Source organism: Hypanus sabinus, chromosome 16, assembly GCF_030144855.1.
Source record: "Hypanus sabinus isolate sHypSab1 chromosome 16, sHypSab1.hap1, whole genome shotgun sequence".
Classification (NCBI taxonomy): Eukaryota; Metazoa; Chordata; class Chondrichthyes; order Myliobatiformes; family Dasyatidae; genus Hypanus; species Hypanus sabinus.
Genome location: NC_082721.1, coordinates 49,527,230 through 49,541,264, shown reverse-complemented (window position 1 = coordinate 49,541,264; position 14,035 = coordinate 49,527,230). Strand labels below are relative to the sequence as shown.

The 14,035-nt window shown below is 43.2% G+C and overlaps 1 protein-coding gene across 7 annotated transcripts in view; it reads left to right on the top strand.

Annotated features, from left to right (window-relative positions):
- The window catches only part of eps15l1a (epidermal growth factor receptor pathway substrate 15-like 1a), a 495,582-nt gene that overhangs the window by 182,039 nt on the left and 299,508 nt on the right, over positions 1-14,035 (top strand). The gene's annotated exons all lie outside the window — the stretch shown is intronic.

The following is a 14,035-nucleotide window of genomic DNA, read 5'->3' as shown; positions in this document are numbered from 1 at the left end:
TGAAGGAGGATTGATCCTCTGGCAAGAACCTTGGTACAGTCTCATAATAGGTCAGTTAGGACTGATATAAAGAGGAATTTCTTGGTGGAGGCTGGTAATTGTGTGAAATTTTCAACCCCTGAATTTCTAGCTCTGGGAGTTCAAGTCATTGATTGTATTCTGAATAAAAGAAAATCATTCAATTTATAGGTTATAAAGGGATTTTTGGTAGGATGTGTTTCTGAGGGAGGTGACCAGCCAGTCCTATTGAATGTTAGAGCTGCCGTGAGGAATCTAAGGGCCTGTTCCTGCTCTTATTCTTATAATTGTTAATATTGATCTAGCTAGGAAATTGGCTGAGCTAGACTAGGGGTAACTAGCAGATGCTCAGATTGATCAAGTGCAATGGTGGCCTGCAACAATGTGTGTTGAGGCCACCACTATTCATAATATTATAAGCAAATTAAGATAATGAATAGAAAGGTTGTTATACAGAACTTCAGATATCCAAACCTGTTAACGATGAAATACAACACTTTAAACTCTGAGGATGAGAATGTAAAATTCCAAAGTTATGGAGCCATTGAGTGGGACAGCATGGAAAAGGACTGTATGGTCTCCTGCTTATTCCAGAGATAAACCATTCGCTCTGTAAAGAAAAAAATTGACCCTCAGATTAAATCTTGTTCCTCTTTGTTCTTATCTTACATCCTAGTGCGTCCCCTCCCCCACTGTGTGTGTGTGTGTGTGTTTGTGTGTGTGTGTGTGTGTGTGTGTGTGTGTGTGTGTGTGTGTGTGTGTGTGTGTGTGTGTGTGTGTGTAAGCAAATTGACAAAGCTGTGTTAAATTGAGAAATGAAATTTAAAATTAAGTAGATCAGAGAAGGTTCAGCAGGTTAATTATTGGAATATAAGGTTGACTTTGGTGGAAAGATTGAGTAGCTTGGACCTATGCATTGACGTTTAGAATATAGAACATTGAACACTACAGCACAGTACAGGCTTTTTGGCCCACAATGTTGTGCCAACCTTTTAACCTATTCTTAGATCAATCTGACCATTCCCTCCTACATAGACGTCCAATTTTTATCATCCACATGCCTATCTGAGAGCTTATATGTCCCAAATGTATGTGCCTTTATCCTTGGATATTCCATGCACTCATTGCTCTATGTGTAAATAAAAAATCTTACCTCTGACAATCCCCCTTTATTTTTCTCCAATCATCTTAAAATCATGTCCCTTGGTTTTCGTAATTGCTGTTCTGGGAAAAAATTTCTGGCCATCCATACAATTTATGCCTTGTACCCTCTTGTAAACCTTTATCAAGTTGCCTGTCATCTTCTTTCGCTTCAAAGAGAATTAAGCCTTACTTGCTCAAACTATCCTCATAAGGTATTCTCTCTAATCCAGGTAGATCCTGGTAAACCTTCTCTGCACCCTGTCTAAAACTTCCACATCCTTCCAATAACTGAGGTGACCAGTACTGGAGACAATATTTCAAGTGTGATCTAACCAGACTTTTGTAGTTTTTTAACATTACCTCATGGCTCTTGAACGCAACCCTTCAGTTAATGAAGGTCCCAATGACCCTGTGATTTCAGTCTCTGAGGCTCATCTGAGAGCAGGAGATTGAACTGACGGAAGGCATCCGGCCCAGATGGGGTAACTGGCCGAGTACTTAAAGGCGTTTGCTGATCAGCTGGCTGGAGTGATCAGCCAGTTGAACCAATCCTCATGAGAGGTTCAGAGGTGGAGAGGGTCAGCAACTTTAAATTCCTTGGTATAATCATTTCAGAGGGTCTGTTCTGGACCCAGCATGTAAGCGCAATTATGAAGAAAGCCCGGGAGCGCCTCTCCTTACTTAGAAGTTTGCGAAGGTTCAACATGACATCTAAAACGTTGACAAACTTCTATAGATGTGTAGTGGAGAGTATATTGACTGGCTGCATCATTGCCTGATATGGAAATACCATTGCCCCTGAAAAGAAAATCCTATGAAAAATAGTTGATGCAGCCCATTCCATCACAGCCCATTCCTTCCCACCATTGAGCACATCAACATGGAGCATTGTCACAGGAAAGCAGCATCCATCATCAGGGACTCCCACCACCCAGGTCCTGTGCCTTCTTCCTTTGCTGCTGCCATCAGGTAGAAGGTACAGGAGCCTCAGGACTGGCACCACTATGTTCAGGAAAAATTATTACCCTTTAACCAATAGGCTATGCTGGCAAGAAAGTGTATCTCAGAGTTGCATAGGTGACATATATGTACTTAAATAATAAATTTACTTTGAACACACCATGTGCTTCCTTAACAAACCCTATCATCTTGCTTGGCAATTTTGAGAGATCTATGGGCCTGGACCCCAAGATCCCTCTGTTCCTCCCACTGCTAAGAATGCTGCCAATAACCCTGTATTCTGCCTTCAGAACCTTCCAAAGTGAATCACTTCACACTTCCTGAATGTAGTGGTGTGAGTCCTGAGGCTCCTGTATCTTCTACATGTTGAACTCCATTTGCAACCTGGGGACAACCTTCACAACCACAACTCCAGCAACCTTTGTGTCATCTGAAAACTTATGAACCTTTTTTTCCACTTTCTCATTCAAGTCATTTATAAAAATCACAAAGAGCAGGGGTCCCAGAATATATTCCTGCACAGCACCATTGGTTACCGACCTTCAGGCAGAATATGCCCCATCTACAACCACCCCCTGCCTTCAGTGGATGAGCCAATTCTGAATGCACAGTGCTAGGTTTTGCTGGATACCATGCCTCTTATCTTTCTGAATGAACCTACCATGCGAACATTATCAAATATAACCATATAACCATATTACAATTACAGCACGTCAACAGGCCATCTTGGCCCTTCTAGTCTGTGCCAAACGCTTACTCTCACCTAGTCCCACCTACCTGCACTCAGCCCATAACCCTTCATTCCTTTCCTGTCCATATACCTATCCAATTTTTTTTTTAATGACAAAATCGAACCTGCCTCTACCACTTCTACTGGAAGCTCGTTCCACAGATACCTTACTAAAGTTTATATACACCACATCAATTGCTTTAGTGTCACCAATGTGCTTTGTCACATCTTCAGTGAGTTAAGTCAAGCTCGTGAGGTATGACCTCCCTGTCACAAAGCAATGCTGACTATCCCTAATCAGACTATGGTTTTCCAAATGCATGTAAATCCAATGTCTAAAAGCCTTCTCCAATAATTTATCTACCACTGAAGTAAGGCTCACAAACAAAGAGAAAATTTACAAATGTTGGAATTCAAAGTAACACACACAAAATGCTGGAAGAACTCAGAGCGCCAGGCAGCATATACAGAAAAGAGTAAACAGTTGACATTCCGGGCTGAGACTCTTCAGCAAAAGTAAGATTCATTGGTCTATAATTTCCAGTGTTATCCTTACTGTCTTTCTTGAACAAAGCAATAACTTTCACTACTCTCCAATCATCCACAGCATAGCGGTTAGCATGACCTTATTACAGCTTGGGATGTTCTGGTGTTCACAATTGGTGTTTGCCAATTCAATGGCGCCATTCTGTAAGGAGTTTGTAGTCCTCCCTGTGGAATGTGTGGGTTTGCCCCTTGTGCTCTGGTTTCCTCCCATATTCTAAAGACTACGGAATAATTTGCAATAGTTTACAATAGTTTGCTATTGTAAATTGTCCCATGATTAAGTTGGAGTGAATTGGGGGTGTGAGGTTGCTTGACAGGCCAGCCCAATTGATACGGTTATTGCTAGCTAGCTAGATAGAGGAACAGACAGATAGATTAATTACTAATCCTGTGGCCAGTAAGGATACAAAAATCATTGGCAAAATTGTAGCAATCTCTTCCCTTGCTTCCCATTATAGCTTTACCTATCTACCTACCTACCACATCTGACTCCAGGCACGTATTTCCTCATCTGTCTCTGATTGGTTGCCCGTCATTCCAAAATGGAATGGACTCCCAAAAGGCATTTGACAAGGTGCCACACTAAAGATTATTACTTAAAGTAAAAAATCATGGGATTGGGGGTAATATTCTGGCATGGGTGGAGGATTGGCTTTCTAACAGAAAACAGAGAGTTGGGATAAATGGTTTATTCTCAGACTGGCAGTTGGTGACTAGTGGTGTTCCGCAGGGGTCGGTGTTGGGACCCCAACTCTTTACAATCTCTTTTAATGATTTGGAGAAAGGGACTAAGTGCAATGTATCGAAGTTTGCTGATGACACAAAGATGGGAGGGAGTGTAATGAGTGCGGAGGACATTGAAACCCTGCAGGGGGACATAGATAGGCTGAGTGATTGGGCAGACATTTGGCAGATGAAATATAATACTGACAAGTGTGAGGTCTTGCACTTTGGCAGGAAAAATAATAGAGCAAGTTATTATCTAAATGGAGAGAAACTGGAAAGTGCTTCTGTGCAAAGGGATCTGGGGGTCCTGGTGCAGGAAACACAAAAAGTTAGTATGCAAGTGCAGCAGGTGGTCAAGAAGGCCAATGGAATGCTGGCTTTTATTGCTAGGGGGATGGAGTATAAGAACAGGGAGGTCTTACTGCAGTTGTACCAGGTATTGGTGAGACCACACCTGGAGTACTGCGTGCAGTTCTGGTGTCCATATTTAAGAAAGACATACTGGCTCTCGAGGTAGTGCAGAGAAGGTTCACTAGGTTAATTCCGGGGATGGGTGGGTTGATGTATGATGAGAGGTTGAGTAGATTGGGACTCTACTCATTGGAGTTCCGAAGATTGAGAGGCGATCTTATTGAAACATATAAGATTGTGAAAGGGCTTGATCGGGTGGATGCGGGGAGAATGTTCCCAATGATGGGTGAAACTAGGACTAGGGGGCATAATCTTAAAATAAGGGGATGCCGTTCCAGGACTGAGATGAGGAGAAATTTCTTCACTCAGAGGGTAGTGGGGCTGTGGAATTTACTGTCCCAGAGAGCTGTGGAAGCTACTACACTCAATAAATTCAAAATGGAGATAGACATTTTCCTGGATAAATATGGCATTAGGGGATACAGTGAGCGAGCAAGTAAGTGGACATGAGGCTAGGTTTAGATCAGCCATATGATCTCCTGGACCAGTTTTTGATAGCCTGGATGGGTCGGAGAGGAATTTTCCAGATTTTTTCTTCTCAATTGGCAAATCGGTTTTTTTTTTCTTGGGTGATCACATGGGTTTGAGCGGGATGAATAATAAAATAAAATGGGCGGCATGGTGCCCTGTTGGTTGGCACTGTTGCCTTGTGGGATTCGGTGAAATCTAGAGTTAAGATTGGATCAGCCATGATCTTGTTGAATGGCAGAGCAGGCTTGAGGGGCTGATTGGCCTACTCCTGCTCCTATCTCTTATGTTCTTATATGTATTCTAGTCATCCTCCTGTTCGTCACGTAATTTGAGGTTTTCCTTAATTCTGCTTGCCAAGGCCATCTCATGCTTCCTAAACAACCTTCACATTTCTATTGTGCATTTCCCTGAGTACATCCACTCCCAATTTATACTCCCAAGTTACTGCCTAATAGCATCATAATTCCCCCGCCCTAATTAAATACTTTACCACACTGTCCCTCTTGAAGACCCCTTTAAAGATCAGAGAGCTGTGGTCACTGTCTCTAAAATGCTCTCCCACTGAGAGGTCTGACACCTGACCTGTTTCATTGCCTAGCACCAGATCCAGTATGCTTCTCCTTGAGTCAGCATATTGTGCCTGGAATCCTTTCTGCAAAATCTTAGAAATTCTGCCCCTTCTATACTTTTTGCACTAAGAAGATTCAGGTCAATTTTAGGGAAGTTGAAGTCACCCATGGCAACAACCCTGTACCTTTTGCACCTTTCCAAAATCTGCCTCTCAATCTGTTCCTCTGTGTCTCTGCTGCTATTTGGAGGGGATAGGGGTGGGACTATAAAAACCTAACATTATGAATGGCTGTGATGTTTCACTCCCAGATAAGTTCAACACGCTTTGAAAGGGAGAGTAAAACTACACCTGTGTGAATCCCTGTAGTATCTGCTGACCCCATGATCCCTGTGGCGTGGCTAATGCCAGAACATCTTCCAGGAGGGAGAACCCCTGCAAGGCAAGTGCTGCCCTGATGGTGTATTTGGTAGGTTACTGAAAACCTGTACCAATCAACTGGCAGCACTGTTTTAAGGACATCTTTAGTCTCTCACTGCTGCAGTCAGAGGTTCCCACCTGCTTCAGAAGGGCGACAATTATACCAGTGCCCAAAAAGAGCAGGGTGAACTGCCTCTATGACCTTCCCTCAGCTGCACCTACATCTACTGTGATTAAGTGCTTTGAGAGGTTGGTCATAACCAGGGTCAAATCCTGTCTAAGCAAGGTCCTGGGCTCATTGCAATTTGCCTATCCCCACAATAAGTCTACAGCAGATGTAATCTCACTGGGTCTGTACTCTGCTTTAGATCACCTGAACAATAGCAATACTGACCTGTGTCCGGCTGCTGTTTATTGATTACAGCTCAGTGTTCAACGCCATCGTCCCCTCAGTACGAATCAAAGGCTCTGAAACCTGGACCTCTGTACCTCCCCCTGCAATTGGAGCTTTGACTTCCTCATTGGGACACCTCAGTGAGTGTGGATCAGATGTAACAATTCCCCCTCACTGACAATCACCAGTGGCACACCTCAAGGATGAATGCTCAGCCCACTGCTCTACTGTCTCACACCCATGACTGTGTGGCTCGGCACCACTCAAACATCATCTATAAATCTGACAATGATAGATTCTTTATTGATCCCAAAGGAAAATACAGTGCAACAATAGCATTACAAGTGCACAGATATAAATATTAGAAGAGAAGTAGAAAGAATAAAAAATAAGTTACCACAAACAGTCTAACAGGAGGTGGGGGGAAGAGGTTATCACTTCCCCGGCTATAGGTTGTCTCGTTATAGACCCTAATGGCCGAGGGTAAAAATGACCCTTTAGGGCTCACACAAAGTATACTGCAGATTCAGTGGTCAAATTAAGACGTACAAACAAGCTGGATGAACTCAGCAGGTTGGGCAGCATCCGGTGAAATGAGTAGTCAACGTTTCGGGCCGAGACCCGACTGGGTCCTGATGAAGGGTCTCGGTCTGAAACGTCGACTGCTTATTTCAATGGATGCTGACCCTTTAGTGCTCTTTGGAGCAGCACGGTTGTTTTAGTCTATTACTGAATGTGCTCCTCTGTTCAGCCAAGGTGACATGAGAAACATTTTCCAGAATTGCAATGATTTTCTATAGGGTTCTTTGTTCTTCCATAGCCTCCAGTGTGTCCAGTTTGACTCCTGTAACAGAGACAGTCTTTCTAATTAGTTTATTGACACTGTTGGCATCACTCAATGTTGATGCTATTGCCTCAGCGCACCACCACATAGAAGATTGTACTGGCGACAACAGACTGGCAGAACATGTGAAGGAGAGGCCTGCATCCTCCAAAGGACCTCTGTCTTCTCAGGAAGTAGAGGCGACTCTGGCCCTGTGTTGGTGCTCCACTCAAGTCTGTCATGACACAACTATTGTTGGCAGAATTTCAAATGGTGATGAGGAAACAGACAGGAGTGAGTGGTGTCACCACAATAACCTTGCACTGGACATCAGTAAGACCAAGGAATTGATTGTGGACTTGAAGGGGAAGTTGAGGGAACACACACCAGTTCTCATAGAGGGTGAACAGTGTCAGGTTCCTGGGTGTCAATATCTCTGAAGGTCTAACCTGGGCCCAACCAGTTGCTGCAGTTACAACAAAGGCATGATGGTGGGTATGTTTCATTAGAAGTTTGAGGAGATTTGGTATGTCACCAAAGTCTCTAGCAAATTTGTACTTTATGTACTGTGGAGAGCATTCTAACTGGTTGCATCACCATCTGGTAGGGAGGAGCCACTGTACAGCATCAGAAAAAACTGAAGAGAGTAGCAAACTCAGCCAGATCCATCATGGGCACTAGCCTCCTCAGCATTGAGGACCTCTTCAAAAGGCAATGGATGCCTTAAAAAGGTGACATGCATCATTAACGACCCATGTCACCCAGTATTTGCTCTTCTCATTGCTACCATCGAGGAGGAGGTACAGGAAGGAGCCTGAAGATACACACTGAACATTTTATGAACAGCTTTGCCCCTCTGCCATCAGATTTCTGAATGCACAATGAACTCATATACACTATCTCAGTATCTTATTACAACACACACGAAATGCTGGTGGAACACAGCAGGCCAGGCAGCATCTATAGGGAGAAGCGCTGACAGCCTGGCCTGTTGTGTTCCACCAGCATTTTGTGTGTGTTGTTGTTTGAATTTCCAGCATCTGCAGATTTCCTCGTGTTTGCTCAGTATCTTATTTTCTTTTTTGGTCTCATTTTGCACCATTTACTTAAATAGATATAAAATGCAGTTGTAAGAATAAGTTTGTGAGCTCTTTGCAATTACCTGGTTTTCTGATTTAATTACTTGTAAAATGTGGTCTGATATTCATCTTAAGTCAATAATTGACAAACACAATCTGCCTAACCTAATAACACACAAACAATTGTACTTCTTCTCATCAGTACTAAGTACACTATTTAAACAATCACAGTGTGGGTTCAAAAAAGTATGCGAACCTCTGGAGTAACGTCTTCTTCAAGAGCTATTTGGAATCAGGTGTTCCAATCAATGAGATGAGATTGGAGATGTAGAGATGCCTGAAGCTGGAAAAGGATACAAAAGCATTTCTGAAGAGCTGAGTGCTCATCAGTCCATAGAAATAGAAATTGTCTACAAATTGAAGACATTCAGTGCTGTTGCTACTCTCCCTAGGAATGAGTGTCCTGCAAAGAGTGCACTAAGAGCTCAAAGTGCAATGCTGAACAAGGTGAGAACAAACCCAAGGGTAACAGCAAAGGACCTGCAGAAAACTCTAGAACTTGCTAAAGCCTCTGTTCATGTGTCCACTAAACAAGATTCTCATGGAGGGGCACCAAGGAGGAAACCACCACTGCTCTTCAAAAAGAAACATTTGTCAAACTTGTTAAAGACTACCTTGTGTGGGACAATTTTCTGTGGACAAATGAGACAAAGGTTGAACTTCTTGGCAGAAATACACACTGCTATGTTTGGAGGGAAAAGGGCACTATAAGTCAACACCAAAACCTCATCCCAACTGTGGTGGAAGAAGCATCGTGATTTGGGGCTGCTTTTCTGCCTCAGGTCCTGGAAAGCTTGCAATCATTGAGGGAACAATGAATTCCAAATTTTATCAAGGTATTTTACAGAATGTCGGGTTAGTGGTCTGTCACTTGAAGTGTAATAGAAGTTGGAAGATGCCACAAGACAATGATCCAACAGACAAGAGTAAATCAACCACAGAATGGTTTAAAAAGAAGAAAATATTGTGTTTTGGAACAGCCAAGACAGAGTCCAGATCTTAACCCAATTGAAATGCTGTGGCATGACTTGAAGACGACTGTTTATGCAAGATATCCCAGAAGTATTGATGAACTGAAACAGTTTTGTATGGAGGAATTTCTCCTCATTGTTATGCAAGATTGATCAGCAATTACAGGAAACGTTTGGTGGAGGTTATTGCTGCTAAAGAAGGTTCTGCCAGTTGTTAAATACACAGGTTCACACACTATTTCTGGTTTGGATTGAATGATTAAACAATGTGTTCAGTAAAGACGTGAAAAGAACAATTCTTTGTGTGTTATTAGTATAGGCAGATTGTGTTTGTCTATTGTGACTTAGATGATGATCTGACCACTTTTATGAGTAAGTAATGCTGAAAACCATGTAATTGTGAAGGGTTCTCAAGCTGTTTTGCAACTCTGTGTGTGTGTGTGTATGTGTGTACACACACACACACACACACACATAATTTCTTATTGTATCATTTTTATGTATTGCTCTGTTTTTACTGTAAAACAAATTTTACGACATATGCCAGTGATACTGAACCTGACTCTGATTCTGAATACTCTCAACAGAGTGATAGTTCCCTTCCTGTTTCTGACTTCTACGCACACTGACTGTGTAAACAATTCCTCCACAGCGTCTTCATTTTCAGCAGCTTATTGCTATCCCTGATTGTCAGTGCCACTATTTTACCTCCCTCAATGACCCTTTTGAAACATCTGAAGCTGTGAACATTAGGTAGTAATTTCTGCTCTTATGACAGCCTCATCTTCATAATGACCACAACATCCTACTGACCCATGTTCTTAAGTTCATCACCCTTGTTCCTGATGCTTCTTGAATTAAAATAAACACAGTTCAGCACTTCACACTGAATAAAGTGTAGTCATATTAACTGCATCTCCTTCCTCATGGCCTCTCTATATACTGCATGTACCCATAAATCACTCTAGTTCCCATCCCCAACAGCACTTGCAAATTTGCCTGCCAGGATATTTACCTCCCTCAAGTTCAGGTGTAACCTGTCCTTTTTGAAGAATGAGTACTGATCTGAGCAATTTGACAGAGTAAATGATGAGAGGATGGTTACCTTTAGGGTTAAACCCAGAACTAGGGGCATTGTTTCATAATCAGGAGAAGGATAGAGACTGGGAGGTATTTTGTCTGCTGGGGGTGGTGAGTCATTCAAATTCACTACCCAACTATCTGACATTGACTGTATTTAGTGGGATAATAGACAAAATTTTTGACTCTGCAGGTTCAAGGGTTTTGGGAAAAGGGAAGAAATTTGAATTGCGACCAAGATGTGATTGACCGTGATCTTAACCGATCTTTCTGATCTGCCATGATCTTTCTGACAGTTGCAAGAGGTAAATAATTTAAAATTGAGGTGTTTAGAAATCTCTTCTCTCAGAGGGTAGTTAATCTCTGGAATTCTCTGCCCTGGATGTGGTGGAGGCTAGATTATTCAAAGTATCTAGAGTGGAGATAGACAAGTATTTGAAATATTGAGGAATTGAGGGCAATAGGGAACTGGCACAGAAGTTTAGTTGAGATCCCCAGAGGTAATATTTGATTGTGGTGTGATGCCGGAGGATTGGAGTGTAGCTCATGTTGTTCCATTGTTTAAAAAATGCTCCAGAAGTAAACCAAGTAATTACAGGTCAGTGAACCTGACATCAGTAGTAGGTAAGTTATTTGGAAGGTTTTCTGAGAGACGGATATACAAGTATTTGGGCAGCCAAGGGCTGATTAAAGATAGTCAGCATGGCTTTGTGCGTGGTAGATCATGTTTAATGAATCTTGTAGAGTTTTTCGAGGAAGTTACCAAGAAAGTAGATGAAGGAAAGGCTGTGGATGTTGTCTACATGGACTTTAGTAAGGCCTTTGACAAGGTCCCACATGGGAGGTTAGTTCAGAAGGTTCTGACACTAGGTTTGGAGAGGTTGTAAACTGGATTTGAAATTGGCTGTGTGGGAGAAGACAGATGGGTGATTGCTCTCAGACTGGAGGCCTGTGACTGGTGGTGTGCCTCAGGAATCTGTGCTGGGGCCATTGTTGTTTGTTGTCTATATCAGTAATCTAAATGATAATGTGGTAAACTGAATCAGCAAGTTTGCTGATGATGCTAAGATTGGAAGTGTTGTGGACTGCGAGGAAGGCTTTCAAAGCTTGCAGAGGGATCATAGGCCTGAAGATGAAAAAATAGGCCTGAAAATGGCAGATGGAATTTAATGCAGACAGGTGTGAGGTGTTGCATTTTGACAAATCAAGGTAGGACATACACAGTAAATTGTAGGGCACTGAGGAGTGCGGAGAAACAAAGGGATCTGGGAGTTCAGATACATAATTCCCTGAAAGTGGCGTCACAGGTACACAGAGTTGTAAAGAAGGCTTTTGGCATCCTGGCATTCATAAATCGAAGTATTGAGTATAGGAGTTGGGATGTTATGGTGAGGTTGTATAAGACATTGGCGAGGCCAAATTTGGAGTATTGTGTGCAGTTCTGGTCGACTATAAGAAGGATATCAGTAAGATTGGAAGAGTGCAGAGAAGACTTACTAGGATGTTGCTGGGTCTTCAGGAGTTGGAATTACAGGGAAAGATTGAACAGGTTATGACTTTATTCCTTGGAGCGTAGAAGAATGAGGGGGGATTTGATGGAGGTTTACAAAATCATGAGGGGTATAGACAGAGTAAATGCGAGTAGGCTCTTTCCACTTAGATTAGGAGAGATAAATACGAGAGGACATGGCTTTAGGGTGAAAGGGAAAAGGTTTAGGGGGAACATTAGGAGGAACTTCTTCACTCAGAGACTGGTGGGATTGTGGAACGAGCTGCCATCTGATGTAAATGCGGGCTCACTCTTAAGTTTTAAGGATAAATTGGATAGATACATGGATGAGAGAGGTCTACAGAGTTATGGACTGGGTGCAGGTCAATGGGATTTGCGGAAGTTTCGGCACAAACTAGAAGGGCTGAATGGCCTGCTCTCTGTGTTGTAGTGTTCTATGGTTTGAGGGGCCAGGTGATCTACCCTGCTATCTTTTTTTGTAAATAGCAGGGGAGGTTTTAGGAGCTTAGAGGCCAACTGCTCATCTGATGTGGAATTAGATTGCACTACTGAATGGCTGCAGTGCCTATGTCTTACATTAGAGGGAAGCCTTGAGTTGAAATAATTTGTTGAGCATCTCTTTTCTTTCACACTCTATTTTGAAATTGACTAGATAGGTCAAATGGCTAACTTCTATTCAGGCTGTCATATAAACTCCACTTCCTATAATCTATTCTCTCACACGTGCCCATTAACTCTCCCCCACTAGCAGCACCATGGTTCTGTCTTGTAACCATAAAGGAGCAGGTCTTCCGATGACTGGTGAGCCATTCCATAATTGCTTTTGCAGCTACTGAAGCTCTGTCCTCTCCCTCTCTGCAGTAATTAAAAAGCCTGTCTAAGAGAATATGCAGGAGTCAAAGTCACTCAATCTGTTGATTCCTACCGAATATACAATGCAAGGAATTAGGAAGAAAAATAAAAAACCTTAGATGACATTATTAAACGCAAGCACGAGAAAATCTGCAGATGCTGGAAATTCAAGCAACACACACACAATGCTGCTGGAACACAGCAGGCCAGGCAGCATCTATAGGAAGAAGTACAGTTGACGTTTTGGGCCTCCGCTGTCGATCTTGGCGGCTCTACCAACTTCAGATCACGGCCCCCACCATCGATCTTGGCGGCTGTACCAACCCAGGGCATATTCAAAACCTGGCCTCCAGCACCAACAATGTGGGTTCCAATGACCATGGACACCTTCAAAGTGATTACACAACCTCCAACTGCAACTCCAGCCCTGAACTCCAGGCCGGGTCTTCACATGCTGCTATTGTGATTCCCGTCTCCCCTTCCCCTACCACCAGTCTGCAACCCTGTCTCCCTCAGATCCCATCGTCAGCTCCTGGACCCGCAGAGGCTCCATCTTCCTCTCACCCCAACCCTTCCCTCTCCACTGACACTACCAGCCTCCCTCTCCCCTCTGATCCCAGCTCTCAGCCGGGTGTTTACCATCCCCTTCGACCTTCAACTCTCTGAGGTAGAGCACTCTATCCTCAGTAAGGGCCTTACCTTTGTCCCCCTTCGCCCACACCTCAGTGAGTTCTTTGTGTGCCATGATGCTGAACTCTTCTTCTGCCAGCTTCGGCTTTGAGCCTACTTCTTCAGCAAGGGCTCTCCCACCCCCCACCGATGACCCCTTCTCCCATCTTCAACCCTCCTCCTCTTTATGGACACCCCGGTCTGGTTTTCTGCCTGCTCTGGATCTCTTTATTGCTAACTGCCGATGGGGCACTTCACCACACCTTGTTCCAATTCCAACCTGTCCTGATGAATTCTTTCTATAGATGCTGCCTGGCCTGCTGCATTCCACCAGCATTTTTGTGTGTGTTGCATGACATTATTAAAATTTATTTTCATAGGATGTTGGACAGGTGCTGTTGATGCAGCCACTGCCCATTCTTACCCTGTTTTTCTAACAGCTGCATGTAAAGCTCTTTTGTTGCAATTGACATTTTGATCTGTTGCGTTGATCTTGTGAGGGAAGCATATCGCAGGCAGCAACAAGGATGAAAGTGGTAGACCC